Source organism: Bombus pascuorum, chromosome 8 (assembly GCF_905332965.1).
Source record: "Bombus pascuorum chromosome 8, iyBomPasc1.1, whole genome shotgun sequence".
Lineage (NCBI taxonomy): Eukaryota > Metazoa > Arthropoda > Insecta > Hymenoptera > Apidae > Bombus > Bombus pascuorum.
In genome coordinates this window covers 16,959,909-16,976,987 of record NC_083495.1, presented here as the reverse complement: position 1 = coordinate 16,976,987, position 17,079 = coordinate 16,959,909, and the positions used below count along the sequence as shown (strand labels likewise).

At 38.5% G+C, this 17,079-nt stretch overlaps 2 protein-coding genes across 3 annotated transcripts in view; one reads left to right on the top strand and one right to left on the bottom strand.

Moving 5' to 3' along the window:
* LOC132909575 (small ribosomal subunit protein uS10m) overlaps positions 1-17,079 on the bottom strand; it is a 262,722-nt gene that overhangs the window by 107,391 nt on the left and 138,252 nt on the right. The window lies entirely within an intron of this gene.
* Positions 1-17,079, top strand: part of LOC132909518 (1-phosphatidylinositol 4,5-bisphosphate phosphodiesterase epsilon-1-like) — a 125,317-nt gene that overhangs the window by 27,734 nt on the left and 80,504 nt on the right. For both annotated transcript variants that reach the window (XM_060964388.1, XM_060964387.1), the window contains exon 2: positions 9,955-10,002. The gene's annotated coding sequence lies outside the window, so the exon portion shown is untranslated. The remainder of the gene's footprint in view (positions 1-9,954; positions 10,003-17,079) is intronic.

Sequence of the window (17,079 nt, the reverse complement as noted above, 5' to 3'; positions counted from 1 at the left end):
CAAGCCTTGGAAGCTTGCAAAACGTAGCAAAGCATATATGAATGCGCGACGATTGGGTGTGAAATTGGCAAATAAAAAAAATGAAAAAGACGAAACTGGAAATTGCTCGAAGCAATTTTTAATATGATAATTAGCGGAGGAAGCGCGCGAGCGACGGAAGAGCGAGATGGAGAGTATGTGTAATGTGTAAGCAGGTCGATGTCAGATGCAGGGAAGCGCTTAAGTGCCGTACCAAGCTTGAAACGAACGTCTTGATCTTGATGCGCAAGAAGACATTTAATTATGGAGACGAGAAATTGCAAAATGTAATAAGAATGGAAATGTGCCGCTGCACCTTTGTGATTTAACAAAGACGATGCGTGAATTCGAAGGAGACGTATTAGACCGCAGGTTTCTTTAACGTTTTCGATAAATTGAAGGTAAACGTTCATTGAGATGTAAAATAAGATCGATTCGAGGACCACTGTTCTAGTAATTTCCATAGAATATCTATATTCTGGAACGTGTATTTGACAAATGTCCGTGCTTCGAATATATCATAATTTATCAAGTAGCGTTTATCGAAGCCAATCAAAGTTTAGTCGATGATCGGTATAAACATCGATAAAAATATTTAATTTTTCAGAACCCTGGGTTCATCGAGTTCGAAGCATATACATACTCGAAGGGAAATTTGAAGCAAGGATATCGCGATATACGTGCGTACGTATCGTGCCACGCGCCAACTTAAAAGAAAAGACGAAGCACGAGGTTTAAATTTCACATACACATTTACTTTCTTATTGCGTTGTCTCAAACGCGTTATTAAATTATTTCGAAATTTTTTAATTATTCTCGTACCGTAGTCCTTTTATAACGCGCGCAACGGATGTTCCAAATATCACGAAATGAAAATATTCGTACAAAGTTCGTCTACGTGGCTCTAATATAGCGTCGAAAGTATTTACTTTCGAGAAATTGAAATTATTCGCCGTGTTTCAAATACGATGAAAGCTTTTAAAGAATTTCTAGCATAAACAAATATCACTCTACAATGTATATATATCGTAATTTCATCAAATATTGTTCTTTCAAAAACATAAATAAACGTGTTTCCGAAGCTTGCCTCCTAAATGATTTAACACGTGGAACGGTTTCGCTTTAACGTTTACACAACACGAACGTTTCGCGTATTATTTAAATCGTTAAAAGCACAATCTTTAGTTTGTTTTTGTCCTAAATAGCCTTTCTCTTCCTTCGCTGTCCACATATTTCGAACAAAATCGGTTGCCGAACGAATCGATGTATCTATTGCTCGTACAGTTCGATCATAACGAATTACGCGCTACGATATTTCCTCTTATATTTATCCATTCGCAGTTTTACGTGGCAAAGAATCGTTTCTTTCTTTCAAATCTTTTCTTCTTTCTCTTCTTCGTTTCTTCTTTCTTCGTTTCTTGGTAAAGCCGACTTCCGATTAACCTATATTTCACATTCACGATATTCGCGTAGAATTTTTCATAAAGAATAGAGAGAACAAAGAAATCCAATTAATTTGCCTTCACCAGCTTCAAAGATCTCGATCTTTTTGATTTATGGTTCCACGGGTTCCACTAAGATGTTCAGCGTTCCGTGAGTGATTTATAACGATAATTGTACAGCGTTTACCGTAAAGTAGCAGTAACTTTACGTACAGCTATTATTTTTAAAATAGTAAACGTTTAAAAAGTAGATTGGAAGATATATGATTTTGGTTATCTACCTTTGGTTTGCAAAAATATTACTATTCGCGTACACCAAGAGTTATTATGTTTGTAATCTTGCTATAGAAGTCTCGTCATCTTTCTGTATTTTCATTCGTTATCTTTCTATGGCTTTAGACCGCTTCGTTCCAAAGTAACGCGTGTAATTCCTTTGGAAACGAACGTTTTCAATGAAAACGATCTTCGTAATGCTAGAAACACGTTTTTAGCTACTTACCTGCCACTTTGGTTTTCTGTTCTTCCGAAATCTGACCGAGTACGCGACGAAGGTAAAAATTAGTTGGAAATAAATTACCGTCCCTTTGTATCTTTGCGTTTAATCTTTGAAACATATACCTACATATATAGCTAAACATACGAAAATGTAAACGATTTTCACTACTTTTATTTACATGTAAATAAGTTAGTCGCACAAACTTAAATATGTCTTATAGACACCTGTTCATACCTGTTTTATATAAACTGTACAGTGCTCGTATTTCAACGACATTCGGACAATTAGAAAGTATTTTCGCATAATTAACGCAAAAATTGTAAATAAAACGTTCGAAAAAGCCTAGGAAATTGATGATATAAAAATTAAGCGAACGTTATCCAACGCGATAGACGACGCAGTAACGACGATTTACGTAATTTTCTGTTTCATCGAGCGGATAAATTAACGTATATGTAGAGTTTAATAATATAGGACTCGACGAGGTGCAAGGTTAGATTAACAACGAAGGTTAATGATAAAACAGACGCTTTAAGTAATTCGTAACGGTATGTTTACTTCGCGTTAATGATTTCTCCGCTTTAGACGAAGAAGCGCTACAAAATATTTCAACTTCTCCTTCGGTATCTCTTAAACCTATTATCTCGTTTCGCTGAATACATTCTAAGGATTGTTATTCTCACGCGATGCAAAGAAATATAAATAGTTATACATCCGGTTTATACAATAGTCGTACAAATGCTTTGTTGTAAAGTTTGTTATCGAAAAATTGAAACAAAGTTCTTATAGGACGTCCCGCGTATATATGTCTCGCTATACCGAATAATCGCGTCAAGCGCATCCACGGGTTTAGCAAGCATAATCTCCAAGTCGGATTCAGCATTATATTCGTACACGAACAACGTTCTCCAAGACAGTATGTCATTGTCTAAGATCGTCGGATGTCTTACGCGAATTCTCCTCGTTCTCGTTTCCACAAACTCGATACTTACATGCCTTAGCGAGAGAAAATGCACAGATTGGATTGTACTCGCTTCGTGAGCATCCATCGATATCGATAGGCGTTTCGACTTTTCCGATGATTGGATTCGAGGTCGTTTCTACGCAAGCAGCTTTTCATTTTTTACGTAGTGATCTTTTTTCTTTTAAATTCATTGTCAAATGGTATCTTATCGTTCTCGCGTCGTTACTTTATTATTCTTATTCTTATTCTTTCTGATCGTGTACTCTAAATATTAATAATATGTTCTTTTTTTTTTTTTGTTAATTATGGTACAATAAGGTAAAAGTAGCAATTAACGAAAACGCTTTAAACTTGTACGTAAGCGCGAGATCTCGATGATGGTAATTAAACGAAGTAAATTAGTATCGCTGATGAATCTTAAATCTAGTATCTTAAAGGAATCGACTAATCGAAACTGTCAAATTACTAACGCAAAGTAAAACGAGCGGATGCAGCTTTCTCTTTCGGAATGTTCTTCCCTTTATACGTTCGTATCCATTGCTCGTTCCAGTTTACCTTCTACGTTCCTTCCCTTTCTGATCCGTTATGCTCGTTATGGATAAATCTGCGTATGAAATTCAAATTGCTAGACGCCTGCGCATTTTCTTAGAATACGAAAGATACCGGAAACGTGATCCTTTTGCGAATCATCGAAGAAATTAGTTCTGGCCGAAAAGAGAGGGTTGTAAGACGGTACTCTGCGGGAGTATGTTCTTTAACGATACGACCGCCCAATATGACCGGACTAAAAGTCTAAAACGTTAAATCAGATTGTAACGATACAAAGGAAGGTCAAATGTTATTCGTATAATCGAGAATATGACAAAAAAAGCATCGAGTAACGAAAAGTAATAAAGTAGAGTCAAAGATTTACCGATCCGCAGATACGTACGTAGTTGGAGATTTCTGAATTTAATATACCTTTTACGTATCGTTGTTCTTTAACTTTTTACATCCTAGTTATATACAGATGTATAATAATTTTTGCTTTATACGTATTTTATACGTCCTGACAACCATATGACTATATACGAATGAATTATTTTATCGTCGAGTCACGTACCGTATTTTATTATCAAAGTTGTACTCTCCGACTTACTCGCTGTGCTCCTCACTTTTTAAACACGTACACGTATACGTTGTTTTTGCCGGAGAGCTTCGTATCCGATGCAGCTCCTGCGAAACTCGATTTTCGTGTAAACGTTTCATTGGGACGACTGTAGCTTACGTTGGAAGGGAGGGAATTCGCGAAACAGAAACGGCAGAGAACGAAACGAGCACTGGTCGAATAATCTTGGTCGAAATTTCAGAGAACAGATGGAAAAAGGGAAAAAGCGTTCGATGCGCGGAATTATAACAGAAGGAAACAGAATCTTTCGCGGTAAACGAACGAAAAATAAAACGAAGCAAGAAGCAACGTTTCGACGCATTCGCGAAAAAATCCTTAAAGGATAAGGTGTTTGCAATTTGAAGCGGGCGTTTCCGCGTTTGGGATTATCGGACGTCCGATAATATATCGGATCAAGGCCCTGACTATTAAAATCATTGATCATCGTACGTAAAATTTCATATTATAGCTGCTGTGAAAATTGTAATCGAGCGTCGACAGACGTAAACGAGTTTAAAATTCTCGCGTCTCGCGTAAAATTAAAATTTATATGGGAACATATTATATCGTAACGAATTTAGCTCGTCGTGTCGCGTCGAATGCTCGTTTTGCTTAGGCTTTTAACTCGAATCGAAATTATCTCATCGGTGTTTCATTGTCGTAGTCGTATTTGGAATATTCAACTTTTATTCGATCAACGTGCCAATTACGTGTCGTTGACGTAACGCTAATTGCGATCAACGATCGAACGTTGAACGCAAATAAATAATAAACAGGCGAAATGACTATTCCGTAAATAGGGAAATATTTAACAAGTCTCTGTCGCGAGAAGTGGCATTCGACGTCTCGTTATTAATCCCTTCCACGAAGACAATATTTTTTTAATGGTTTCGGCAAAGTTGCGCGTTCGTTCGATACCGAGATTTCATTACGACGGAAGTCGCTATAAATGTAAATGCCTTTCAATTCCACTGACAGCAGAAGCTGCAAAACTTCGAATCTCACCACGTCGCCGTAAGTTTACGCGCTCTCGCTCCCCTCGATCATTTGCAGAATTTTCACCGCAGTAAAAATAAATTTATGTCTGCGGACGGATCTAACTGCACTTCTATGGTACGTACAAGCGTGCACGAGTCTCCTAGAGAATTGTCGGCTATTTATTAGCTAGTCGGCTATATATTTTCTATGGCGTTCACGAATAAGTGCTCAAAAATCCATAGAATGTATATAATCTACGAGAATATAGAAAGTTTAGAAGTTGAAACAAATCTCTATTTAGATTCCATTCTTCTAACTCGATCCATAAACCTATGAATTTATATGAAAATCCACGCTCTCTTGATAAGTAAATATCTAAGATGCAAAGAACAAAAGACGTGGATAATTATTTACTGTACGTGTAGAAACATAAACAATCGTATTAATCTTCTTTTCTTTGGTTGTTTTACTCTCGCCAGAATAATTTACCAAAACGGTAATAACGAATCTCTTTTCTCGTGTCACGATACACGTATGTATTAACGTGAAATGCCGGCGGAATAATCACGCGAGTTATTACTTATGCTTCGATACGTACATTCAATGAAATTCGTACGAAGGCAAATTACATATTCATACATATAGTAACGTGTAATCGGTATCCATCGCACAGGTGTCGTGTACGTGTGAAAGAAGGCCGAGGTTACACGGATTCGGTTCGAAATATTCATTTTCCAGTAAGCTTCTCTTTTTCCCGTGTCTCGCACACGTCCCGCAAAATTCACGTCTGTTTGTCCTGGGTGATACGTCATTTTGTAAGAACGAGTGGACTCGCTTCTAGGAAAACTCTACATCTTCTCTAGCGTTTAGTTTTCTTAGCTCTCGAAGCCATCGAGTATTGTTTAGCTCTAAATCAATGTGAAGGGCCTCTCAGCCTCGTAGCCTTTTCTAGCAACGTGCCATTCACAGATGGTGCAGCGAGGTATAGACGAGTCAGTTTTCGTAATCGTATAAATATTCGTAAAGTAACGCTGCCGGTGTGCGGATCTGGACTATACTGTACTTATACTTGCGCTTATTTAAATATATTTCTATTGTACGTTCATCCACGCGTTCCTCTCTATCCTATTCCGAGACAAACCTCAACAGTCGATAACAGCGTATTTTTAGTTTCGACAAAGTAAACTAAATTGGAGATTAAAACCGAATAGAGTATCAAATGTAAGAATCTCTCTGGCGAAATATTTCGTTAACGCTGTATTGAAAATTTCAAAACGTTCGAGTTTACAACGTGCACGATATATTCGTAAAAGGTATTTAGAAATGTTGGAACGCTTTCGTGAGAAACATTTTTGTATCTGTCCGTATCTGAAACGTTAGCCGGTGGAGGTCAGAGGCTCGAATATCTTACTTGTTTTTTCTATATTTCTTCCTATCGTGAAACTAATATACCGAAGAAAAAAACAATTTTTGTTTACTCAAAGTCTCAAAAATAGCGAATGTTCCATCCAGAATCGAAAACTTGCAGACCACTATTTTTAGTTCAGAATACGTATATTTCAGTTTTAGAGTAACCACGAGCAAGTAGCATAAATAGAATAACTTTACGATAGTCGAGCAACAGCCCGAACTTTTGGAATCTTAAACGTCATAGAAAATCATTTTCTTGTATTTGTAGATACTCTCGTATCTGCTCTGCTTTTGTGATTCGCGGAATCTAAATATAAACAAGTTGTTCGTTATCGAAAAGCGAGTAGATAAATTTTAACGTTTTCGGTATCACGCTAGTTTCTTTTATTCAGATTATTATAGGTACAATATACGAAATCTTGTCTTCGATGCGGTTCAGTTTTCCCGTGTTGCTGATGCAACGCGTTCTTATAAAAGCTTACATAAGTCGATGTATCGTACAGTTGTTAGACCCTTAGCGCTGCAAGCCCGCCTGCTTATCCCAAATGACCATTGAAGCTACGCGTTACGAAACTGTTGATAAACATCAAAGTTGGGCGAAGAAAGTACATACACGGAGAGTGGTGGGCTTTCGCCACTTGGATTCTCACGCTTAACGCTCGGCGCTGTTAACGCGAGAATTTAGCGTTTGTCGTAGTTGACGGTGCTACGTTCGACGTTGTTCGGGGTTTCCGGATGTACGGGAAGAGGAACAGGTTCTCGAACGTTTTGCCGATATCGTAACTCGAGCTCGACACCTCGCGCATCGATATCTCTTGCCCAAAGAAAGAACCGCCGTCCTGCCACTCGTGCGCTGCACGGTACATCCGACGGTGAAACGCGTCGTTCTACGTTGCAACGGATACTCTCCCTATAGACAATTCGATACAGGGTTCGCCCTAAAACACCAACTTAAGGTTATCCACGACACGGCAAACTGTACGACAAACCGCGAACCTTGTAACGCAGATAAAAGAATCTTTTACAGATAAATTTAATTATTCGATTTTACGTACTTTGAATTAGATTTTATCGGGTTGTGCGTTGCGCAATTTCGAGCCCGCCTATGAACGAGAAACTGTCCGATGATCTTATAGCGTAAATTACGTGACAAAGTATACGTACGACGTACGATACGGAATTCGATGTCGGTAATGAGCATATGGTGAACGAGTAACGAGTATCGTCGGATGCGTAAGATGCGACGCGCGGACTACTCGGATGAAATTCAAAGCCGCGAATCAGCGGTAGCCAGTCGTAGTAACGAACCAAAGCAATTGCAGATTGCAGCCGACCTAAGCAATAAGGTCATTCCGCTTCGTTTCGTACCGATTGCTCCCCTATTCCATTCGATATTTAACTGCTAAACCCATTTCCGTTTTTCTCTCCTTGAACAATGCCGCCTCGTCGCGTCGCGTCGCGTCGCGTCGAATTCGTTCTTTCTTTGCTTTCTTTTTTTGTTACCGTTGATTCTCCTCTTGTTTTTTTCTCTGTTGGCCCTTTTCGTCCAACGCGGCGTCTACGTTCCACGTTCGTTTTCCTCGACTGCCACACGATTTAAGCTGTCCATCCGTCTATCTATATATCGAAGCTAATTTAAGAAATCAATTAAACCGGTTCCTGGTTAATGGCATCGAACAATGCGTCTTGACGCTTTGAACTGCTTTAAACTTTCTCTCGCAAAGTGGAGCCTCCAAATCCATCTAGCTATCAACCGGTGTGTACGACGATTGAAATTCCATTTCTAGTCGATTCGCTCGAGCAACGATCGCAACAATTCGCGAAACGCACAGCTCGATATCAGAGCTTTCCACGTTTTAATTTTTAACTTGACTCTCACCGACTTTAAAAGTCGATCGTCGTCGAATATATTAAACCAACAGTTTGATCTTGTACTTTTACTTTTGCCCTCTTATCGCCGATCTAATATCGTATTTCAACGTTATTTTCTTCCATTTGTTGGCAAAATCGACAGCGAGGTGATAACGTTTGACGCGTTTCGGTAGTTGTACTCTTAATTACTTTAAAGCGTCGTATATATTTCAATATGCCGCGGTATCGTTTCAACGAAATATATATATTTAAACATATCGCGTTACGCGTAAAGTAAGTCGGCTATAAAACGTTCAAACGTTCGATTGTTTTCCATCGTTGCTGTTTTTTACGCATGTTGAAAATTATGAACGTTGAAAATGCTTGTTACCACAACTATCTATCGACACGATCGACACAGGTTGAAGTTAAACGTCGCCTATTATCGTTTTCAACGATTCGGTAGACTACATTGGACGCGAAACCTGAAAATACCGAAATGAATATGGAAGACGGATTCAATCGTCGATCCCGTTCGAAAGATAGAATTTTACTCTTCGCACGGTTTTCCGTTTCTGCGAATTAAAAATATTTTCGTAGCTCGCCAATTTCTCTCGACGCACGACGAGTGTTGCGTTTGCACGGTTCCTTTCCGCAATACGAAACGAAGAGTCACTTTAGATCGGATTCCGAATTTCGTTTGTATCGATAAAAGCAATGAATTCGATTAAAATATAAATTACATATTACAGAGCACCTGTGCAAAATAAATGCAAATGTGTAAATTTAAAGGATAAAATTTAAAATAATTAGTAATTAATCGAATTAAACGGTACTTCCAATACTGAAATACGGAGAATGAAAAATTAAAAGTATCGCGTTTAGTTTCGTATTTATTTTATCAAGTTGGAGGATTCGTTCGATGTACGAGATCCATTAAATCGAAACGTAAGATTTATCGGATTTCGTACGGTTTGATACGAATTTAATACAAATTAGATACGTAGAACGTAGAATGTTATTTTAAAGCTCCGTTGGGTTCATCGTACAAAAATTCCAATCCTCCTTTCTTTATCGAAATTAAGATAATTCGATTTTTATCGGTCGGATATTAAATTTTTGAGCTAACAGTTGCAGCAAAGTCCATAGTTCCATACACTCTTGTCGCAAATATTATATATTCAACGAAATTCACGATAATTTGTTAATTTCAAAGAACGGCGTTTTCATTCTGTTCTTTTCTTTCGTTTCGTCCGTGGTATTTTATTTATCTTGTTTATCGATCACAATTTTCATGGCTATTCGCTCCAACCCCACACCTTGGCCAAGCAATTAGCTGAAATTTACGAGCCTCGGTTGCTTCGACTTTTCAACGAGCCGACGTATATTTATCGTTTGAATTAAAATTACACGTCGTCGCTTTGTAGATTTCGTACTTTCCCTGTAACCAATTTCCATCTTTGTTTTCTAATGCACGATACTTTCGCAAATTTGTGACTCTGTTAAACGAATCTAGTAATTTATCGCAAGATAGAAAATGGGCCGTCGTTGTTTCTAATGGATCGCATACCATACGTACGTGATATAATACACGAATTAATAGCGTTGATATATCTAAGACTAAATCAATCGTTTATCTTTGTTGCAGTTGCAGTTGCAGTTGGAGTTATTTACGGTCGCGCACGAATATGTTAACGTGAGTAACGACTCTTTTTCTTCCATCTTATTAAATCTTACCGTCCCTTTTAGTCGGCAATCGTAATTGTCGTTTCAAAGATCTCGAGGAACGAGGAATCAAGTAATCCCTTTTGTTATATCGATGACTCGTTGTGACCTGTTCCTCGACCATCAGAGAATCCACAACGTTCTTCGTCGAATTGCTTATTTAATCAAATATATCGATCGATGGTTGTTTAACTCGCAAAGACGATACACGAGTCAAATCTTCGTAAAAGGCTGCCGCGCGTGGCTAAATTGTATGCCCGTTTTTTACGTACAATAGAAAAGTAATAGAATATGTGTCTACTATCTGTAAACTTTGGAATTTGACGTCGCGCGTCGATATCGAAGAAACAAAAGCCGAATTTCTGCGTTGAAAACACCGGCCGGAACAAAATAACAGCATTAGCTTGGTTATCGAAAAGTTTTCGTTCGAAACTGTCGTTGTCGATAATTAGGCGGCCAATCGACGAAAATTCGCGGAATAACGCAATTGTTGGGTCGTGGGCCGCAAATTTCACGATCAACATTATAGGAGGAAATTGTGCAAGTAAACGGAACAAGCTGGGTGCTCGAACATTCGTCTCGAAGCCGCGCAACGATCGATTTTCGAATTTGCGGTTTTTGGCCGAGTTTAATGGAATTGCATCAAAAACAGTGGGAAATTCCAAACTGTACGAGCGGTATTCCCGCTCCATACTATCGAAGGAATCAGAAATTTCCCAGACCCAACCGGAAATTATCAATGGCTATCGCGTCACGTCGTTAGATGTTTCCGATATACTAACGCAAGATATTCTTCGTTAATAAATTCACTCGACAAACCTGTAACTCGTGATTCGATACGCCGCGCGATATATACCTGTTCGTCGATCATTTACGTTTTCTTAGTTTTCTGAAGAAAATCAAAGTCGAATTTCTGCCGTCTACCGTCAACGACTGGTCTCTTTTTTCTTATTAAACGACCTTATTACATACGATAACAACGAAAGAGACAGAACTCGAACAAAAATTTACCTCGCCTATTAAATATTATAACGAGTACCGTGTCTTAGATATTTCATATTTTTCTGCTTATCCCGCGCATTCTGTGCGCCGTTGTACCGACTTCGAGAAAGAAGAGGGTATCTCGATCACTATGTATATTTTCTTCCTTTCCTCTTCTTAAGTCCATTGGACGTCTCCGTTATGAAATACGAACGATCTTTAAATTCCTAAGATTTAGTAACATTTTTCTCTTATTTATCGTTTCTTATTTTCTTTTACGATGTACTATGTTCGGTACGTCTGTACGTGCTATACGTATATGCGACGTCGATGTCGCATCGTGTGCGGTATATGATATACAATGCATTATGGTACGCTTGCGCGACAACCTTATAGTTTTTTGTTTTTTTTTTTTTTTTTTTTTTTTTTTTTTGTTACTTTTCAGCGAGCGTTGGAACTTTTAGCAGCAGAGTTACATTTGCATAACGACGAATTCCCTTTCCGCGAACTACACGTTTCATCGTACAATGATCACAGTAGGATGTTGTTCGTTTGGGCATAGTAGTTTCGTTTGAAAACGCTTGCACGCAAACAAGAGCGTACGAACTTTGTTGCGCTTCGATTTAAGGCCATGAAACGAACAATTTGCAAGTGTGCACTTTTCGTTTCAATTTTGCGTAGCTACGTCATGAAAGGCGCACGCTATTTATAACTGTGGCGGCTATTATGTTCTCGCCACTTGGATATTCGCCGTTCGTTCCAATATCGCATTGTCCACGAAACTTTTATGAATTTTTCGATAAAACTTATCCGCTTACACTTTCGACCGGCATCGTAAATTCGGCTCGAGGGGAAAGCGAGGCGGTCGAGAATATTCGGCACCCGGGTGCATTTGAATTATTACGATAGCTTTTTTTTTTTTAACAGCGTCTCTTCGAGATGACAAAAATTCACTTTTAAGATATTTCATAAGATACTTGCGTAGAAACTGATTTTAGACCACGATGTTTGAATTTGATCAAAGTGTACGAATTAACGACGAATCGGCTTGCAAACAGTTCCAAGCCTAAATTTCTTATTAAAGGGTACGATAACGGTATACTTTATTATATATTGTACCTCTATACCGCGATATATATTTGCTATTTAAACGCTCGTTGCTTCGTTTGCCACATTAAAAGCGCGTCTCTTTGATGTTACAACTTAATTCGTAAATTAAGCGACGTGTTCGGAATAATTTTATACGATTACGTTCGCATCGATTTATGAACTAGACGAGTACGATTTCCAGACGATCGGTTGCTCAAATGCCAACTTTCGTATCAGCTCGTGAAAACGTTTAAAACGAATTAAATTGTTCGTGGAGAAAAAAGTTTCGATACGTACATCGATAGCGAATAGGAGATACGACGTAAAGCTTTTCAAACGATAAAGTTTTGGTCATTTTTTTACCTCAAGCTGTTAATTACAATTAATTAACTCGTACTATATTCGTAACATTCCACAGAATTTATAGCTTCGTTGGCAAATAAATAAAACGTCGAACGCTGGATCGATGATACGCACCGCGTTGTACGGAAATTGTTCTTCGGTCCATCGTAATCGCGTAACTTCTTTTCTCGTTGTACGAAAGCAAGCATCGCTTTGATTCATAGATTTAGTCTCGCTGCGCCTGCTGGTATTCGCAGAATGCGCTATTATCGAACATTCCATAGATTTATTATAGCTATCGCATACAAATCAAACGCTCCGATACTCTGCCGTCGTATTATCTACGATCTGCGTGTACCGTGTATTTATACTTTGCTCGTTCGATACGACATTTTTATAACGTAAAAATTTTCTAGCGTAAAATTTATGTTATATAAAATCGCTCGTTTAGTCCTATTTCCAGAAAGAACGTTGTAAAATCGGCAATACGAATATTCGTATTACGTAGCTTATCTCTTACGCTCGAATATTTTTGCAAGTACAAGCTCCAATATTCCGCGTTTCAGTTTTTAAAGCTTTCTTTGATGATTCTAACAAAAGCCTAATCGTCCGAGACTAACGATAAGGAAGACAGGCAAGAAATCGAATAATGGATTTTATTGCGTTATTTCAGGACAAAAGGATATTTAGCGTATCGAAAGGTTATACGTAGACTGTACGTGTTTACACGTTTATGGCAAATTTCAAGATGCAAGTGTGCACGGATAATACGCGTATAAAATATCCAGAGTAGAGTAATCGCGACAACGCGTAGATATTCAACGAGCAAAGTAATAAATATAAATAAAGCTTCGCTTAGGTCTGCGGAAATCTTTTCCGCGTTCGTAGGAAATAGGAATTTGCATAAATATCGACAGTCAAATTACGGGCAATCCGAGGCAAGCGGAGATATGGAGTAGATGTTTTAAATTGAAAGGAAAGCGAGAAGAGAGTGGGATACGAAGATGAAATCTTACCGTACGCTATAAATATCTGGAACAAAAACGCCATTTTTAACACCGATGCCACGATCTAAACAGCTCGACGAAGACGATAATAAAAACGGTGTATTAACATGCGATTATGAACTTGAAAGCGTAATTTAGCGTAGCGGTGAAAGAACCGGGCGCAGTAAAAATCGCCGTGTTTATACAGAACTTAAAATAGAGGAACGAAAGTAAAGAGATATAAAGATAGGATGGAAGAAAATACGAAGAAAGGAAAATTTGAGGAAAACAGGATCCATTGAAACTCGTGCGAGTTCGTTCGGACGTCGCGCGCGTGTATGTACGTATGTGTGCGTGTACTTGCTTATACTTGGAAGCTTACGCGAGAGCCAGGAAACCATCTTTAAAAGTAGACGGATACGTATGTTGGCTGGATGACTCGTGCCGTGCTTTTTCGCGTTGATCGATCTCGAATTTTGCGAATACTCTCGCGACAACTCGCGACAACTCGCGACAACCTCGTGACGCGTTTACGCCCATTACGACGCTTTGACCATCGAACGGTGGAATATTTTACGATCCGAGTTACCGCGTTACTCCTCGCATGTGTACGGTATCGTGCGCTTTCACTGTTTCCTGTGTTTCGCTGTTACGAACTGACTCTGGTTCTCCGTGTGTGACGTTAAATAATAACGCTTGGACGTAGAAGAAATAGAGGGGAGCAGCGTTAAAGTCGGAGCATCGACGCGAACTTTGTATCGGCTTGTCCGAAAAGCATATTCTTTCTTCTCCGTCACCGGTGAATCAAACGACCGTGCCGAATCGGTGTCTCGCGTCTACGATTCCGTCTGTTCGATCGTATTCCCGATAGCTTAAGTCGATTATCAAGTTTTTTATGAAATTAGAAGATGTCCGAATATTTGTGAACGGGAACGCGCATATCGTTGGAGGAAACGCGCGTGCAATGTCTCGTGTCGAAGACGCGTGTCCTGCGATCGGGATTGCCAGATTCTATATGTAGGTAATTTGTTACGTAAGTTATGGTGATTTATACGCGAAAGAAAGAAAAGGGATGTCACGTTTTTTTCGTTTCCTCGCAGCTGTCCTCCAGCTGTCCGTCTTCGCTGATACATATTTTCCCAAACGTTCCAATAAGTTCCCGCTCTGAGGAAATTTCATAAAAAGAAACGATTTTTCTCCGATTCTCGAGCAGCCGTTTGGATAAGGGTGGATCGCTATAACGGAATTCGTTCGTAAAATTATTTTCTGTTTCGGAGCGCTTTGATCAATTTTCTTTTTCTCGACGAGCAACTTAGCAGCTGTCTCGATCGAAGTATATCTACTCGAGTTGGAAGGCGACAAGATATTTAGAAGAGAAAAAACTGAATTATTTGTACTCGAAGAACGCGACGTTCGCGCAGGTTGTTGAAAATTTTCAGCGATGGATCGTTTAATAAGACGCGAGAGTCGTTCGTCCTGCTGAATAATAATTCATTTATGCGTAACCTTACGCTTTCATACCGGTGAATAGAATCGTCGAACGATGTAAAGTGGCGAGTGAAAATGGTGTGCTCGTGAGGGTTGAAAGGTTATTATACGCGAACGCTGCCAGTCGTAAGTCATCGTACAATTATCATACCGAGACTAGAGGTAAGTTGTGAAATGAAACCGATATTCGTTGGTATTACGAATCTAGCTTTAATACTACTGCGACGAGAAACATTCCGTTTGGCAATTTCAGCCGTTCTTTCGCTTCGTTTTTTCCATTGCGTTTACCGCGTGTCAATCGCGAGGTTCCTCCATTTAGTTCTTACGAGATATCGAAAATATGGAATACATCGAAAAGGTGAAGAACAGCAGCGATCGCTTCTTCCCGCGAACAAGGAAGCCGATAGCGATAGCGATATATAAATATCGATTAACGGTTTAAGAATGGAAACGGTATATATTTCTACCAAAGTCGAGTCGTATCCCTGTCGGTCGGTTACACAGAATAAATAGGCTTCGCCATGCAAGAAGATAACGTTTGTTTCAATTGATATTATTTTTGTAACGACTAGAGCTATAATTCTGTAACTAAGCATCATATAGTTGTACGTATACATGTACGTATATACTAACAAATATGCACGACATTGCGGAAAATTGTCAAAGATAATAACGTTCTTAGATAGTGATATCGTCGTATCAAGTATTCTATTTAATTTTACTATTTGTTTAAACAATAAATTAGGCGGTGTAATACTTTGTATCTTAACAGGATAGCATAAAAATATTCCATGTTATTGATAAAATTTGATTAGACTAAAAGAGGTAATCGTCATACTTTACTTTTCTGTTTTTCAAAAAAGTAAATCCAAAGCGATCGGATAATTTATTTTATAATTCCCCGTAACACCTTCGCGTTAACGAAAAAAGATATGTTGCATGTTATCGCGAAAATATGTTTGTTCTTCTGAAAAATTAACACCTGCTGACCAATCGATCGTTAAATGCGCGAAAGTACGAAATGTATGTAGCATACAGATACTAGAATATCGTAGAAAGTTTCAACGTGTTTGATGGACAATTTTCCAAGTTGTTGGCAGAGAACTGCAAGTGTAAAGGAAAAAAGGCTAGAAAGGCAATCAGGTCGGCTGCCCTGTTGGGATTCGAAACCGTGAGCCGTGAGAGATAGTCATTCTTCCTCGCGGTCACGGAGGAGAGCGTAAGAAACTCCGCCATCCAACATCCTTTCGTGTCTGATTTTTCTAGTTATTTTTCTTCTACGAGCCTATACCTTTCTCCCGAAGAAGATGCTTCGTATTCCTACAAGTATCGCTCATTCGTTTTCTTACTCGCTACGTTTACAAAACGGTGTTTCGCGTTTTATATTTTTTTTTTTTTTTTTTTGCTACTAACGATTCCTAGAAAATCTTTTACGATAATTATAACCTGAATGAACGAAAAATGATCGAAAATTAATTTTCCAGGACACGGTAAGGACGGAGTAGCGAAGGCTTCTAAAACCGATAAAAAGTATTTTTTCGGTCTTGTATCGATCGCTATTTTATATTTAAACGTAATCGTATAACGGCTTGAAATTTATTATCATTAAAGGGCGAAAAGGTTCGAACATCTTCATTTAAGTACATTATTTTTACGTTGTTGAGATCGAGTTAAATATAAAGAGATTCGATCCTACGTTTATAAACTGTATCGCTCTTTTATACTCCCACGCAGACACCTGTTTTATCATATTACGTAAACGTAACATCCGCTCTGTTTCTCTCTCTCATTGCGAACATTTTTCCTACGATTTTTGTTGGTCTTCGTTCGTCAAATTGATATTTAGTCGAGAAGATAAAAACTCGTACGTAGGTTCCTGCTTCGGGCCAAACGGAAACGACGTGTTTTTTTATTTATCTACTAGAGCCGATTTACGAACGATCGCGGAAAAAGAGAAATATTTTAATCGATATTCGTTGTTATCGCAAAGTTACATCGATATGGTACATCGAATGTTAAAAAAATAGGTGAAAATTCCGATATGAAATAAACGTAGCTAAAGTTGTGCCGAAACGTATATGCATCGTGTAAATTTATCCTACGTATCAAACGAATTCAATTTCTCATAATCTTAGAAAGAATACTTTATTGCTCTTAATTAT